Consider the following 16,642-nt stretch of genomic DNA (forward strand, 5'->3'; position numbering starts at 1 on the left):
GTCTTATCTTTTAACTCAATAACTGACGTAGAAGAGTGCTAAAGCCATGGCAGTCAATGACACAACACTCCCTGCGACAATCTGCAGCAATCACAAATCATCATTATGCTGAACATAAATCAACTGTCAGTTGCAACTGACCACTTAAAACAAACAATGCATTACTCCAAACTATGTAAAAACAAACTTTGGCTCCATATTTTATCCACTTCCAAAGATTAGCTGGAATATAAATTATGCCTAATGAAGGTTGAACATCTGAAGAGGAAGCCTCGCTTTGTTATGCAAACAGTGGTCCCTCATTAGACTTTTCTCCAAACACTGCTGTGAAGTTTTATCTGCAAGACAAACAAATGCAGGAGGAATGGGTTCAAAGGTGCATCGGGGAGGCTGTTCATACACTGCAAGCCACGCCGAAGGCTTTCCAAGTGCACATTCATCTCCTCCTGTCTGCAGAAGAGGGGAGGCTGATAACGGCTTGCTCGTAGCTGCTTTCTGGGGGCAGACACAGCCCAGCCTGAGAGGAGAGATGGGAGAGGAGAGGAAGGCATCCCTACCGTGAGATGCTGGGCTGTGGGGCTGTGCCAGCCAGAACTATCCAAAGGAGAGGGGAACAGCAGCTTTCACCATTTCTTTCCTTCTTCCACCCGATTTCCAGTTTCTTTCCTTCTCCCTGGGAATTCCCATACAATTTAAAGGCTTAGCCCCCTTGAAAATCCCTGAAGCAGCTTGGGCAGCACAGGTAAAGCTCAGAGCACACAGCCTGCTCCTGGGGAAGGGCTCACCCTTAGGTGCCTTACAGAGCCACCCCTCTCCTCTCGAATCACCCAGCTTTTGGGTTGGTTTTCTTGTGGCTAAATTAAGGTTCTACATCTTTCTGCTTTATTTTGGTAGCCAGACAGCTTGCCCCATTCAAACCTCCCTGGTACACCTTGTCTGACTACAACACACACTGAAAGAGCGGGCACATGGCTCCTTGTACTCTGTGGCAGGAGGAAAGTCCCCATGCAATCAGTCCCCAGGCACCTGAGAGATGGCAGGTGATTTTGGGAAAGCAGCAGAGCCCAGGAGCCTGCCGCACACTGAGCTATGGCCATAAAATATTGCCGTGGCTCCCTGAAGTGCAGACTTAAACAGGGGCTCACTCTAGGCAAGCCAACGAAAAATCGTGCTGTCCTAGCAAATGTCCAAGCCCTTTTCAAAATCAGTAGCCTTAATGGCATCTTGTGGGCATGAGTTACATAGGGAATGAGATGTCCTTGAAAAATTATTTCCTTGTCTTGAGCCTCCCTTTCAATTTTGTTCAATTTTTCCATGATTAACTGGCAAGAAGATTTAGACATATTTTCTCCAACTACCTGAAGATTTCTCCAAGTGATGAAAGCCTTAAATCACACTAAAAGAAGTGGTACAGAAGACAGATGCCCTGCCCTCAGACTCACAGTCCAGAAACCAATTCCCTGTGAGACTTGGTTCCCACCTCAGGGTTGTGGATCTCTTTTAGTGTGGTCCACACTCACCAGCAAGCTTCAGCCATCAGCATGATTTTTCCAGGGGAACTGTTACTTTGGGGTTAATGCACAGGAAATACAATATGCCAATACTGGTTTCCCCGAACATTACTTTGCAACCCTGGGACTCTTGCATGCTTTCCACATTCCTGAGGAGAAATCTGTCAAAATGATGGACACACGAGCTGATCATTAGCAAAGGCATTTTAATAGCAATACTCATTTTCAGACGTCCAGCTGCAGGTTGACATGTCTAATCAACGTTGCACAGCAGCGATCTCGTTATATATAATGAGAGGAAGGGGGGAGGGGGTCCCTACTGATAATTTTAGCTACTGAATAACTTTCAGCTCAACAGTTGCTGCACAGCTATACGTGTGAGCATGCAGCAAACACCAACAAATAGGCAGCTGGGCAAGAAGCTCAGCCTCTAAAATCTGGATCCGTGGGGAAATTAAGTCAATTCATTAACATTGGGTCTGGTTTCCAAAAGAAGAAGCTTTTGGCAGATGTATCTGTTACAGCTTTTAAGAGGGTGCTTCAGCTGCTAGAAAGAGGAGAGCAGCCCAGCAACTTTTGATTTAGGGTCAAGCATGTGATACCAATAAACAACCCCATGGCAGGCTTTTGTGGGCTGTTGCCTTGCAGGCTGGGAGGGGAGCTGACCTTTCTGCATGTCCCCCCTCCCTGTGCCCAGCACACAGCGATGCTCCAGCACGGCCCCCCCAGCCCCGGGTAGCTGCTCGATAGCATCGCCCCAGACAGGCAGGACGAAAGGCAAGATGCAAAGAATGCGGCTTCATTAAGCCACAACTTTATTAAGTTAGCTTATCTGGGAGCTATCAGCAGCGCGGGCTGGGACTCCTTCCCATAATTGTTCCCACCTGGTGTACGGCTGCCGCCACCCCCAGCCCAGCTCCGGGTCTGAGCCAGGACATTGGTGGCTCTAAGCTGGGAAAGTTTGGCTGTGGGAGATAGACAGGGGGGGTCTCTGGGTCCTGCAACAGCTGGAGTGCCTTGGAAATGCAAATAATAGCAGGGTAGTGAATTAAAGTGAGAATTAACCTGTATCTGCCAGCACTAATGTGGCAGCGACCTGGCAGGTGATGAACGGAGCTTTACGATGTGTTATACAGGTTTTTGTTAATTTCAGCAGAAAGGACAACTCCTGAACTTTACCACAATGATCATGTTGTAAAAGATACATGATGGCCATGTAATGACTGAAAAAATGGGAAGGGGAGATGTGAAGGGAAGGGCAGGGAAGAGAAAACCCAATGCTTTATACTGGCTTCAAATGAACATAATAAATCAAGGAGTCTCTTGCTACAGATGTCAAAAGCAGAAACAGGAGAGTCCACTCTAGGAAATATTTGTCTCCTAGGAGCAAAGCAGACACAGAAATCCCTATGCCGAGACAGAAAGTGAATTACTACAATAAAATATTATCCTTGCTTTTTCCTTACAACATGGAGCCTTTGGGGCAGCTCCACCCAGAAAAAAGCAATTCGGGCAGAGGCACAGTGAGATGTCTTCCCTGGAAGATGCAGCAGCTCAGTAGGTGGTCAGGCAGGTCAAATCCATTCTGTCTGACATGATATTTCTGACCTACCCATGTCAGAAGAGTCGCAGCTTAGGGGCCATAAGAGCTGCTTAACTCTTATGAGAAAATAATGATAATACAGTCAAGCTGTCATTGCAAAAAACCTCTCCTATCTTCATCTCATATTGCAGAACTGTGTCAAAAACGCAAACCAAAAGAGAAAAAGTGTGCACCATGAGTAGCAAGTGCCAGGAGAGGGTTTGATATTTCATTAGAAAAGTGAATCCAGAATATATTCAGCATCCAACTGTCAGAACCCTGAGAACATCATTCATTGTCTGACAATATTTCCATTTAGTGCTGGCAGTTACAAAGACAGGACAACTCATGAAAAGCCAACACTTCTCCTGACAAACATATTTAATTAAAAATCCAATTTCCTATTGGGAAAAGCTAGAAAAAAATAACAAGACTTTTACGGACACAAGTTTATAACGTGAACTCAGAAGAACTGGGGCCATATCTTGAAGTCCTGAGTCAGCAAAGGCTGTGGCTCAGCCGCGTTTAATTGCACAACGGCAGACTTTGTCGGAATGGCTCCTTGTTGTGTCTGCATGGTGTTCCTCTTTGATCATCCTGACTTTCAGAAATACACAGTGCAGCCAAAATGCAAATAGAAAATACAGCAATTAACCTCCAAAAATAGTCAGCTATGCAAGCAAGCCAAGAAGGTACCTTAAAAAAAATCTTTACTTTTTTCTTTCTTTTTTTTTTTTACTTTTTTTTTTTTTTTTTTTTTTTTTTGTATTCTATGTGAAATTCATATGCAGGCCAGGTCTATCTGCCAAAACGCGCACAGACAAAGCCCATCTGCAGTGCAGTTGCGTTTAGACAGTAGTAGCTCAGTAGTTACATGCAGTTTTGTCGTAATTTACACACAGAGAGCAGATTTATTGCAAGATGGTGTAAAACTGAAGCAACACGCTTTATTTTTGTTTGCCTTTCCGTGGGATGCATACCGAAATCTTGAGTAAGTGAGGATGGCCTCGCTGCAGACGCTCGCTCAGCATACACTTTGCCATGATTTCCAGACTTAGTCCCGTTTCACGGTTTTGTAAAGAGATGATTTATGTTCACCCTGGGTGTGACACAAGGGTCAAGGCCAGCTCTAGCCCTTCCAGTCACTGTCCCAGCTGTGAGTGAATAACACAGGGTACAGTGCAGGTTTTGCATTGCCTACGAGGTGCAGCTGCACCTAGGACCACGGTAGGTGTATGTGCACTGCTTTAGTTCTCTTAACCAACTGAATAAAGCAGGATCTAACCCAACAGCCAGAGATCCACCTGCACCAGCAATGCTGGAGCTCAGAGCTCTGACAGAAAATCACTGCAGCCACTTGTTTTTTCTAAAGGTCAGATTTTCAGTAATTGCCTGAGTCTAAATCACGTTTCTCATCAGCTTCCTCGGTCAAATAACTTTACTCACATATTACTGTTTTATTTTTCTTAAAAAGGAAAAGAAAAAAAAAAGGAAGAAAGAAGGAAAGAAAGAAAAAACAACCCCACAGTCTTGCTATCTAGCTTTTTTTTTTTTTTTTTTTTCTTTTCTTTTTTTTTTTTTTCCCTCAGCTCTGGTTATTAAGACAGATACCAGAAATGAAGTCCTATTCCAGTTACTGCTTTTGGGAAGTCTTTGATAAGATTCATAATTCCTGAGCTCCTCTGCTGTGAGCAGGAGCCAGGGACCAGATCTTTCTCTGGCACACACTGAACTGCTCTGGGGAACCATGCCAGGTCTTGCCCAGGGAGGCTCTGGCTGATGCTCTTGGATGCTCTCAGACATGCTCTTTGCCTACTCCTTGTTGTAATGTGTTGCTAACAGACTCCTCTCCCAGCTGCTCTAAGTCCTGTTTCATCTCATCTTTTTGATGGTCATGGGAAGTTTTATGGTGATAGGGTGATTTGCAGCCCTTGCAGAGCATGCTGTGTGTGAACACATGGAGCACGTTCCTCTGTCAAGGAGAAGAAAAGACCTGAAGAGGTGAAAGAAACCCTGCACAACTGGGGGTGGGATCAGTGGAGCTTGAAGAGGCTGCATGAAACCTGAGACTGCACAAAAAGCAAAACATCACAGCTTTGGGGAGTTTAACCACCAAAAAGGTCCATCCTATGTCCTTGTGGCAGCCCCTGGGCCTCCATCACCCCATCATGGAGCATCATGCTGGGGTTGGTGCTTTTGTCTAAGTAAATTTGGTGCCAGGAGGTGTCCAAACAAGGTCTGGGCTGGCAGACCACTTCTCTAAACACATCCCCATGGTGTCAGCAGATCAGCAGTCCCCAGAGATCACCATATTCAGGCTATTTTAGGACTTTGGGGATGCAGGGGAAAGGGAGGGGGGTACAAAAACTCTGCAGGCAGCCCCACAAGAAGAACATTGCTCGTGAGCTTCTGCTCACCACAGGGGGAAGGAACAACATAAACCAAGCATTTGGGGCTCTTCTGGGCAGAACACAGACTTGCAGAGATGTCTCCTGCAGTCCTTCCTTCCAATGTATAATGAAAGAAAAAGGTTGTATTGGGGATTCCACTTCAAACCACAGGACCAAGGCTTCAAATTTTGGTGGAAGCCGTAATGCTGTGCCCCGGGCCATGGACTGACATTGTCGAGTGTTGCTCAACCATCACCTCTGTGCCACAAACCCCTGACCTAAGCACTGAACAACGCACAGCACAGACCAGACAGCACCGCTGACAACGAGCAATTACCCTACAGCTGCTGAAAAAGCCACTTGGTGGATATTTTAAATGCATGTGAACATCATCCTCAAAATCACGTAGTGATTTCTTCTCTTCTGTCTTGGATTTTTATTTCTCTCTTTTTTTTTTTTTTTGTTTTTTTTTTTTTTGTTCCCTAATGCAAGGGAATGTTCATATGGTTTATCGCTACGCAGCATGTCAAAAATAGCAGAATGATTAAATAAAAGACTTTTGACGTTTCTCATCTGCTTAGACTCAGCTTTATATACATGCTGTCAGCTTTGTCTTGCTTCTCCTTTTCTTAAAAATTTCTTTTATTTTCTGGCATTCTACCAAGAAAATGATTTTGTTTGGTTTCTCAGGTGAAGCTGGCATAGATTTTACAGAACCAAATTAATGTTTGACAGGTGTGCAATTTGATGGGAAGAAAAAAAAATAATTTTTTAAAAAGATGGCACTATTTGCATTTGCTGCATAATCTAATGATCTGGACAAGTACAATGTACATCATCATTAATATGTTTGAATTTATAAAAACACATAGTTTTCTACACCTTGATTAAAATGATTTAAAATTGGGTCTGTGTTTTACAATAACTCATTGCCTTGAGATATAGAGCTTTTTTGCTTTTTTTTATTAAAAAAAAAAAAAAAAATATCACCTCTGACTTTCAACCAGAGGACTGTTGGCCAAATTTCCTTCCAGGTCCATAAATAGTGTGCCCCACTGACGGCACACGCTCAGTGATGGATCTGCACAAAGGTGAGCCAGAGTACAGGATGCATCACAGCACATCTGTCCTGCCCCTCAGATTTTTAAGCTTCCATGGCTCTTCATTCTGTAGCTCCAATTCCTTGACCAAATATCCACATGAGATAGACAGAGAGAGATAATTTCCTTCAGAAAGGAAGGCAGAGCCAGTGCTGTGCCGCAGGAGCTGTGCTGGCTGGCTGCTGGGCTCTTGCTCTGTCACTGGAGTCAAACAGCAATAAATTGCTGGCAGGCGCTCAGCCTGGCTGAGTGCCGTCCAACCCAGCCTCGTTTATATAGCATCTTTCATCAACGGGATCATGAAAACGCTGCATAAGCAATGCCTAATAAACTCCTTTTGATAAACAATGGAAGGCAAGCGCCTTCTACACACGCACACACAGAAAAGCTCATCGTAGAAACTATGCAAGGAGGAAGATTTCTAAAGCTAGGTCTCCAAACAGGACATAAATCCCAACCAATCTCTGGAGACAAGCTAGTAACCAGGTCTATGTTCTCTCAGGGGTGAGCTGCTGCTGAAGGGCCTCATCCTGATTCTGCAGAAATCCCTGGCAGCTTTGCCACAAACACGAACCAGGTGGGGAATGGGCTCATAGACCAAGATTCAGGGTGATGCTTAGGCATGTGCTCAACTCTGAGCGTGGGCTATAACATCACTTTTATGAAGAACATTTGTAGACAATCTCTTGTGGCATAAACTTAATCAATTCTGGATGACATTTGTCACTGCAAGCCTCTTTCTGATTTTGGTAGGTTCAGGATTTGACTGAAGTCTGCTCTCCCTATAGACACACCATCCGCCTGTACCCACAGACAAATACAGATATAACCCAGGCTTTTCATGTGAAGCATCAAAAATAAGTATCTTAGAAAGAGTAATTTGATTTCAATCATACAAAGAAAATATGTGATCGTTTCTGAAATCCAACTCGGTAAAGAAAATGAGCAAATAATTCCATCTTGCGATTTGAAGACGCTGGAACTGGGAAAAGCCAGACACAAAGCTATCAGCTTTTAGGAAAGTCAGATACCATGGAAAATGATTTAAGACACAGTTAACCAACATCACTCCCTACGCTGGCCGCCCACAACATTGAGAAGATGCCAACATAGTGTGGGTGTGAAGATGATGGCCAGGTTTGGATGCTCTGCCTTGCTGGTGTGGAAACCTCATACAGAAATGACAGCTCTCATCATGCAGGAGTGGGCTCATCCCAGATCATGGGGAAAAAGAAGGAAATGAAGAGTCACCTTAGCAAGACAGATGTCTTGTATTTGCCATCTCCAGCCCAGACAGAGCCATTTGAACAAGACGGCATTGCACAAGCCTGTCCCTGACTTGCACTATTTGCTTTGTCATAGTGCAGAGGAGAACCAAACCCAACATTTCACCCAACGCTTGGTTGTCATTCCCTCTCATCCTCCTGGTGATGAAAGCAAAACTGAACAAACAGCACAACACTGCTGGGCATGGTGCTCTGAAACCACCCACTGATACTTTTAGCACCACAGATGGGTAAAAAACAGAAACAGATAAAAGCACAGCTGAGAGGTAACAACTCCTCCACGTATCCCCCAACAGGAGTATTGTATCCAGCAGGGAAAGGCATGGCGTTGCAGAGGCTCTGAGGTGGGATGCCACCCCTCTGGTCCCCAGGCATCACTTGTTCTGGTCCAAAACCTCACGGGCAAATTTTCTCCAGTCTGATTTCTGAGATGTGTCCAAGCCTGTATCACCATCGCACTGCACTGGGAGCTTTTCCTCTGATAATCTCAATGCCTGAAAGTTAAGGGGCAATAAAGTTCCACTTCTCTGCTTTCATCAAAGCCAAAAAGCTGACGAATCAAATGGCTGCAATCCAAAAGCCTGTCTTCCATCCTCAACAATAAACACTTTTAAAAGGAAATCATGGTAATTAGCCACCACCTTGCTATTTCCATGCAAGAAAAAGGTTGCAAGGCATTTCCTGAACATTCTCTATCCCATCTACAGATGAAGGGTATTAAATGGCTCCTATCTTTAAAGGATGTGCTTTATAAGAGTGCAAAAAGCATACCCATCTAATTTTATGTATTATGAATCACACAAGAGTGCTTAACAGCCACTTATACTAAAGGATTTTTATCCTTCCAGTTCTGGCTTGGAGTCACAGGGCACAACCCTGCTTCAGTACAGCCATGGGGATTTTTCAAGTCAAGGCTTCAGCCATTCTATAAGCAGCAGATAGATATCATAGGAAAACAAACAAACAAACAACAAACCAAATCAAAACCAACCAACAAACAAACAAAACCCAAACAAAACAATACATATTTTTGGAATAACAGATTTACAGCGTAATTGTGGTTGCAAGGGCCCTTTGGAAATCCAAGTGTATCTGACAGCAGAGTCAGCAGCTCAGAGACTCATCCAGATGAGCTCTGAACGTCTTTGTGCATGGAGATTGTCCCACTTCTCTGGGACTCTCTTCCAGTGTTTCACCACTCACTGTGTATTTTTCCCCTTTATATTGACTTAAAATGTCCCTGGCTGCACCCTCAGTGCTTGTATCATGCCCTTTAGCTGTGCACCTCTGATAAAGGTCTGGCTTTGTCTTCTCTTCATTAGCTCTTCAATAGGTAGCTGGACATGCCAATTAAATTCACCCCAGAGCTCCCTTTTCTCCACATGGAGCCTCTGCAGCTCACAGGGGCTCCTCTCCAGCATAATCTACTCCAGCCCCTGAGCATCTGAGCTCTGTTTGCTGGTAAGCGTGCAAAACTGTAGGCTACCAAACCTAAAAGTACCACTGGCAGATATTTGTTATATCTGCTAATAAACATATATATTTAAAACAGATCAAGGAATTGGAAAACAAATGGAGGGAAGGAAGGAAGGAAGGAAGGAAGGAAGGAAGGAAGGAAGGAAGGAAGGAAGGAAGGAAGGAAGGAAGGAAGGAAGGAAGGAAGGAAGGAAGGAAGGAAGGAAGGAAGGAAGGAAGGAAGGAAGGAAGGAAGGAAGGAAGGAAGGAAGGAAGGAAGGAAGGAAGGAAGGAAGGAAGGAAGGAAGGAAGGAAGTGATTCACTAAATTGCAATGCAATTGCAGCTTTGGTCTCCTCTCACTGTTTTCTTACCCCTTTCCCTCCATTTTCACAATAAAAATTTAAAAGGAGAAAAACTGAAAAAAGAGCAGTAAATCTTGAATGAAATACAAAGCTATTTGTCATGACAATATTTTTAAACAAAAGAGCTGGCCAACTCTGATCGCTATCTAAGCAATAAGACCAAGTCAAAATTGTGCTTCTAATATATTTTCAACATCAATAGCAACAATGGAATTAACTTCTTAGTGTAAGCCTTTGGAAATCTCTACAAAGACACTAAAAAAGATATTATTTCAAGAGTGTTTTACTGATCCAGATGTTTCTCTCCTTTTCCCCTCTCTTTTATTGTTCCCAGAGAAGACCTTGTAAAAGCTGAAACTGCTTATTAAGTATACAGACTTAATGAATTGGACAAGGAAAGAAATAATTCTTAACATAACATGTTCACAAGCCAGATCCATGTCTATTGTCCACAGATATGATAGCAAAATACTATATGTATACAGAGCAGTCTCCGTTAGGACAGAATCCATCTCCATGAACCGCTTCCAGCACACAGAAAAGATTTGTTTCTAAAAGGATACAGCATGAAAGTTTGCTGAATTATGCAGTGATGCTGCACCGCGGCCCCAGCGCCAAGAATTATTTTTAGAGGCACACATCTGCAGGTTATTTTTTGCAGGGGAGCGTGGATGGAGTAAATCCTGAAACAATTTGCTAAGCAGACAAGCATTACTGGAGCGAGCTGTTATTTATATGGTGTCACGAGAACGCTTGGTATCTGCTGCGGCTGCCGCTGGGACGCGGTGCTCGGGTCGGCGCTGGTCTCCCCGCCTGGAGAGCTCAGATCTGCAGGCCGCAGATGATGGAAAGTTCACAAAGCAGCGTTTTTGATGTGGCAGTTTGGTTAGCTCCTCCATTAGAAATGGCAGGCTTAGGAATGCAAGCTGGCACTTCTTCCTGCCAGCAAAGGGGCTGCAGGGTCCAAAGCATGGAGCGCACCAGACCTGCTGTGCCCTCCAGGAGACAGCACATCCTGCTCTTCTTTAATTCATAGGCAAGTGGGTGGCATGAGGCCATTTTTAAAAATAAATGCAAAGTTTTCAGAAACTTGTTCAGAGCAAGCCAGACAGAGCCTGAACGTGGTGTCAATTGCTCATCAGCCACATATTAATTGTACAAGCAACTGCGCCGTGTCTTAACCAAGCAAACCACAGCCCAAGCCCAGTGGAGAGCCCACTTGCCTAATTTAACTGCATTGACACCAGCTGCTGCTTCTCCCCTTGCATTCCCCATCCTGACACTGGAAGATGATTTTACCCCTGAATAACCTACTGATGTTGAACCCAAGGTTTTTATGATGAAACACTGCCAAATCCATTTGCACTCTGGTGCCTGAGGGTGCAGCCACCCACTCTGCCTGCTTGTTGTTTGCATGCTCAGCTGGTTGCAAACATGCACCCATGTCGAAACCATGCACTAGTTGCAGCCTTCCCTCTGATCCACTGCCCCCAAACTGGGGATGGGCTCTGCTTCCATGTGTGATGCCTGGATGGCCTGAGATGGGACCAAGAGGCACTTTGTTAAAAACATGCAGAGCAAACGGGTGAAATGAACCCAAGGGAGAGGGGAGCTGCAGGGGGCAGCCCTTGCTGCTGGAATGGGGACTTGAAGGTGAAAAAAAACTACCTTTGGGACACAAAGGGGGGCGGTCACAAACCCAAACCTGGCCTTTCTTCAGCCATCCAGTGAAAATGTCTTCTGCTGGTGGGGATCACTTCTGATGAAAGCATGGGGGGGTCTCAAGTGTGCTGACTGCTGGGAAGAAGCTTGCATAACTTCTCACACTTGATGCTGGAAAACAACAAGCAACCCCATCCCACCCATCTTTAAAAATATCAAATCCATTGCTCATCTAAAACGGACCTTCCCTGTGAAAGGAAAATTGCACAGTCAGGCTCTGTGATGTTGGCAAGTTTGTGCAGCCTGAGAAGAAAGAAGCAGCTTTAGCTGGGTTAGCCCCTTAGTCAGTAAAAACAAGGCACAAGAACTTGGTCCAGAGTACAACTGGTACCAAAGGAATGTGCTTTACCTGGAAAATATATTTTTCTATTGCTTGATAGGCTTTAGTCTCACTTCACCCATTAAGAAATAAATATTTACGTGTAAAGAAATAGAGCTTGTTTTTCTCCTACAATTTGTATAATTGTAGTATTCTGTTGAGACCTTTGCAAGTGATGCTTCTAGCTGTTGTTTTGGTATTATTGGAGCAAAACCAAAAAACTTTCTGTTGTTGTTGTTGTCTTGCCATACTGTGTAATTAGACTTGTGCTAATTGGGTACACCATTGAAATATTGCCATGTTTTCAGATAATAATGCCTGGAGGCGCATGTCTAATTTGCACTAATCCTCTCTGTCTTAAACAAGTGCAAAACAGGGCTGAATCTGCTGGAGCTGATGGATTGATTCCAGTCCCAGGCAAAAAAGTGCTGAGATCACTGGAGTGACTCTGGCGTTTGAAGCATCCATACAGGCTCAAAATTTGGACTAAGAAGGAAAATAAAATATAAATAAATAAATTTTAAAAAATGTGCAACCAGAGCAAGATCAGGATGAGAGTTACTGACCAATTTAACCCATCATTGTGCGTTAAACTCCATACCAACCCAGTTGTGGCACTCAATGGTTTAATCTATTGCAGGGTCTTTTAAGCTCACACACAAATGGTTGCTTTCTTCTGGATATTGATTTTGGCTCTATCTGCCTTCTTACTTCTGTGAGCCATGATGAAGGTAAGCATCCTGCTGGGTGTCAGCTTTAAGACACACTTGCTGCCAGCCCAGTGTGTCTGCTTGTGGGAGCCCAGCCCTCCCCATCACTCTCCCCTGGGCTTTCAGCATGTTGGGACAAGGTCACTTTTTTTTGGTAGACTAAATGTAGTGTGTGTGGTCAAAACCCTTTTCTGAACATCTCAGGCTGCTGTTTCTAGATAACACTCAGTGCTACATTTCTTGCTTGTCCACTACCAGGAGTGCAGGTGAGGCATTACACTGTGAAGGTCTCACCACTGTGATGTCTGCCAATAAACCTAACAAACCTGGGGTTACTGGCATAAAGGCTATAGGACATCTCCAGCCATGCCCCTCTCCTCGGGAGGTCCAAGCACCACTGGGTGAATGGATAGGCGAGCACATATCCAGCTTGCTATGCACGCTGTAGGTATGTCTTGATTTCTTGAGGAGCATCCTGGGCTGCCACACACCACAACATGTCTCATCGGCCTTGTCCACCTCAATTGCATTGTCAACAACCTATGGTCAACTGTTGTATTAAAGACTTCTTTATCTGAGATTAATTATGGGGGAAGTATCAAATAGCTCATGCTCTTGAAATCTATTTTCCAAATGAAATGAGTGACAGCACTAAGAGCTTTTTGCAGCATGGAAGCTATGGCTGTGGCCTTGGCAGAGTCCCCGCTCACAAGCAGTGGCAGATGCCACACTTCCAGACTGCCCAGGACAAATCACAACCCTGGTGATAGACAAGTGTCATAATCTTCACCTAAAACAAGCAACTGGATAAAGTTTGGGTAATTTATTTCCATTAATTCTTGGTCTTCTGACATGTTTCGTGCTGTGACCACCATTACTGAACTTCCAGACATTTTACTTTAATAACTATAATGTAGACTGACTGCTAAGGAATTCTAGAAGATAAGGGAGTAGCAATATACTTTTTTCTGTCTGGCTTGTCCTGACCACTGTGACCTTGGTGACAGTTGCTTTGGCTTTTCCTGAGTTAATCTTAGCTCTCCCTAGAAAACACGTCTCCAAAAAGTGACACCCCAGGTGAACACATCAGCACTGAGTTTGTGCTACCCTTCAGAGACAATGTTAAGTATAGATCTGAGGCTAAAACAGTATCAGCAAAGATGGTGTTAGCATTGCAAGACTCATATCCCTCTCCCTCTCAGAACATACAATTTGCATCAGTTGGTACTGCTGCTAAATTCCCACCGATTTATCTATCTCCATCTGATACCCATGTGACATCTCTGATCTACTCCACAGTTCACACCAGTAAACACTTATGTGGTGGTAGTGTTTTATGAAGAGTAAGAGAAACTATTTGTTCTGTTTCCTACCCTGTTCACAAGTTGGTTTTTATTCCCAAAGCACTCAAAGGAAGACATTTTATTCCCAAAGCACTCAACATTTTTACAGCCTAAGATATCAATCTGATTCTGCAGAGTTGTTTGAAAGTGTTATATTATATCTGGCACGCTAATATATTTGGAATAAAGGTTTGGCTTGTGGTGTAAAGCAGACTCCCCCGGACACATACATGGAAGGCCTCATACTCCAAACTGAAATGAATATCACCACATTCCTCAAGAAATTGCACCTCTTCGTTTGGGTTTTCCCCCCCTTTCTACCTAATGAAGTGCTTGTTCATCACTGTTACAACCTGATGGGCACAGTGTGTATTGCATTCTCACCATCTGCATCATTTACATTCCTAAACATGGAATCTCAGCCAGATGTCTGACTTATCTCCAAGGCTCTGACTCCAGGCATATGGTTTTTATTTAAATGAATCACAACACTAACAGAAATCCACTATCTATTCTCTATCACTGCAGATAGTAACTCTGAATAAATTTATCTTGGGCTTTTTATTGTTGCCCACACAGACACTTCTGTGGATGAATCTCCTGAATTGCACTAATAAAAATCTGATGAAAGGTAAGATAGGATATTACAACACAGAATACTTCATCACAGATGAATTTTTCAGATTGTATTATGCACAGCAGAGAAACATGCAGCCCTCAGTTACTATTTTGTGATACACCAAAGCTAACTGAGTTCCAGGGATACAAAGCAACAGCAGGAGGTCACCCCAAGCCTACATTTCTATTCATTCTTCGAAGGATCCAGCAAAATCCACAGCACTGGCGTTCAGCAGCAATCATCATGTGCAGGGGGGTCCATCAACGTGAAACAACCCCTCTCTTTCCTACTTACACATGGAGCTTGTGGCTTCTGCTGAGCACTCCCGTGGTGTTTTCTGGCACAAAACCCTGTGGCTTCCCTTGAAATAAAACCTACACCTTCATTTAAAAATGTGTAGTATTACATACTTTTTTCTCTGACTGGGATTTCTGGACCTCTCCACTCTCCTAATTATTACTGGTAGTAGTAATAATATGTTTTTACTTCCATGATGTTAACCACTATAGCATGAGGTCTGCAAATAGAAGCTATGTTTAACATCAGGAGACGTCCAAGAAAACTGACAGTTCCTTACTTCGGTTTCCCAGACTTCTCACTTATATAAGTCCTTAGATTTACTACCAAATGAGCACAACTTTATAGCTTTCAGAGCAGAAAAATATTTTTACTAGACTGACAATGAAGCATCCCTGGCAAGGACCAGAATCCCAAGTCTTTATGCAGACCTTGGCCAAAACAACAACCCCCAGCCCTGATTCATTTTCAAACCTGAGCTAAGTCAGGGGATGGAAGGGCAGATATGCATGGACTGGGATGGAGTCTCCCACATCAGCACATTGTGAGTGCAGGATAATCAATGCCATCGCATCCTTTGTTATACATACACATGATTTTCTGTGAAGAAGCTGAAATTCATACTGAGTTCACAACACTATTGTGCGTGGCGGGGGGCTGGTTGTGCACAGGTACCTCTGTACTCAAAGGAGAGGGACAGACACTTCTGCCATGTGGATTCAGCAGGGTTATCCCATTTTTGTTTTCAACTCTGTGTCACCACGTCCCTGCTGTGCATGGGGAGGAAAATCAAAGGACACGAAAGGGGGAGATCTGCATCACAATAACCCACAGAAAACTGCATTCTTGCTCACGTTCTCCAGCCACAGCCTGCTGCCCTCCTCCTGCAATGGGGTGTGACACAGTAGGGAAACACTGCCGAGGTCCCTCCTCAAGAGAGACAACCAGAGCATCCCCATGCACAACTGCATCACCTGAGGGAGGAAGGTCAGCCTCAGGGGAGCTCCTAGAGGGATGCTCTGTTTGCAGAGCGGCAGACAAGGGCAGCCACGCCCTCAGCTGGGTAGCTCCAAGAGACACTCCCCGTGGATTAAAATGTTTTGTAAACCAGGGTGATGTTGTAACACCAAAACTTCACTGCTTTTGGACCATGCAGGAAACCTTTCCAGAAGCATGGCCAGAAAAAAAAAAAAAAAAAAAAAAAAAAAAAAAAAGCAGACTACAATCATGTAATTAAAGGCTGAACCATAACAGAGAACCACAGAATTCCAATGACAATTACGCATGCATGCGTTAACACCAACTTTTCTTAATTTGCAAGTGCTGAACCTTTTGCACTTTTATAAGGTCACTGCTGTGTGCAGCAGTGCTTTATATTGATCACCATTACCAGTGCACCAAATTCATTTCCATGCTCCTTGAAGTTCTTGGGGATGGTGTTTTCCCCCCTGTGTTTCTTCCAGCTAATTCAAAGACACCTGAGCTAGTGTGGGGTGTTCTGGTGTGGGCCTGGCAGCAAGACAACTGCCTGCGGCTCTGCCCAGGCACTGCTTGGCCTTGCTCTGTGTTGATGCATTCCCCATGTCCTACGGCTTTGAGGGTGGAACAGGGACAGCAGGACTTCTATTTCCCCATGGGATGTCACTAAAAGGCAGTTAAGTGGTGACCATGACCAGTTGTTGTCCAATGATGGTCTTGGAAGCAAAAGCTTCTGGGGACTGATATAAAGTGGCTAATGATTGTGTTTTAAAAGCAAGCTCAGTGGTTTTAGACCACTGTTTTTTTTACCTGTGCAATGCAAAGCTAGCAGGGAGTCCGACAGAAACCTCCTGCCCTGGGACAGGCTGTGGTCCTCTACAGAAGGATGGGCAGGGGCTGCCTGCCCCTCCACGAGCAACGAGGGCATTCAGGGAATAGCTGTGATCTTATAAAAATGATGAATGC

The 16,642-nt window shown here is 44.2% G+C and overlaps 1 protein-coding gene across 1 annotated transcript in view; it reads right to left on the minus strand.

Moving 5' to 3' along the window:
- Window positions 1-16,642, minus strand: part of CCBE1 (collagen and calcium binding EGF domains 1) — a 96,112-nt gene that overhangs the window by 25,549 nt on the left and 53,921 nt on the right. The gene's annotated exons all lie outside the window — the stretch shown is intronic.

Source organism: Aythya marila, assembly GCF_965140915.1.
Source record: "Aythya marila genome assembly, chromosome: Z".
NCBI lineage: Eukaryota > Metazoa > Chordata > Aves > Anseriformes > Anatidae > Aythya > Aythya marila.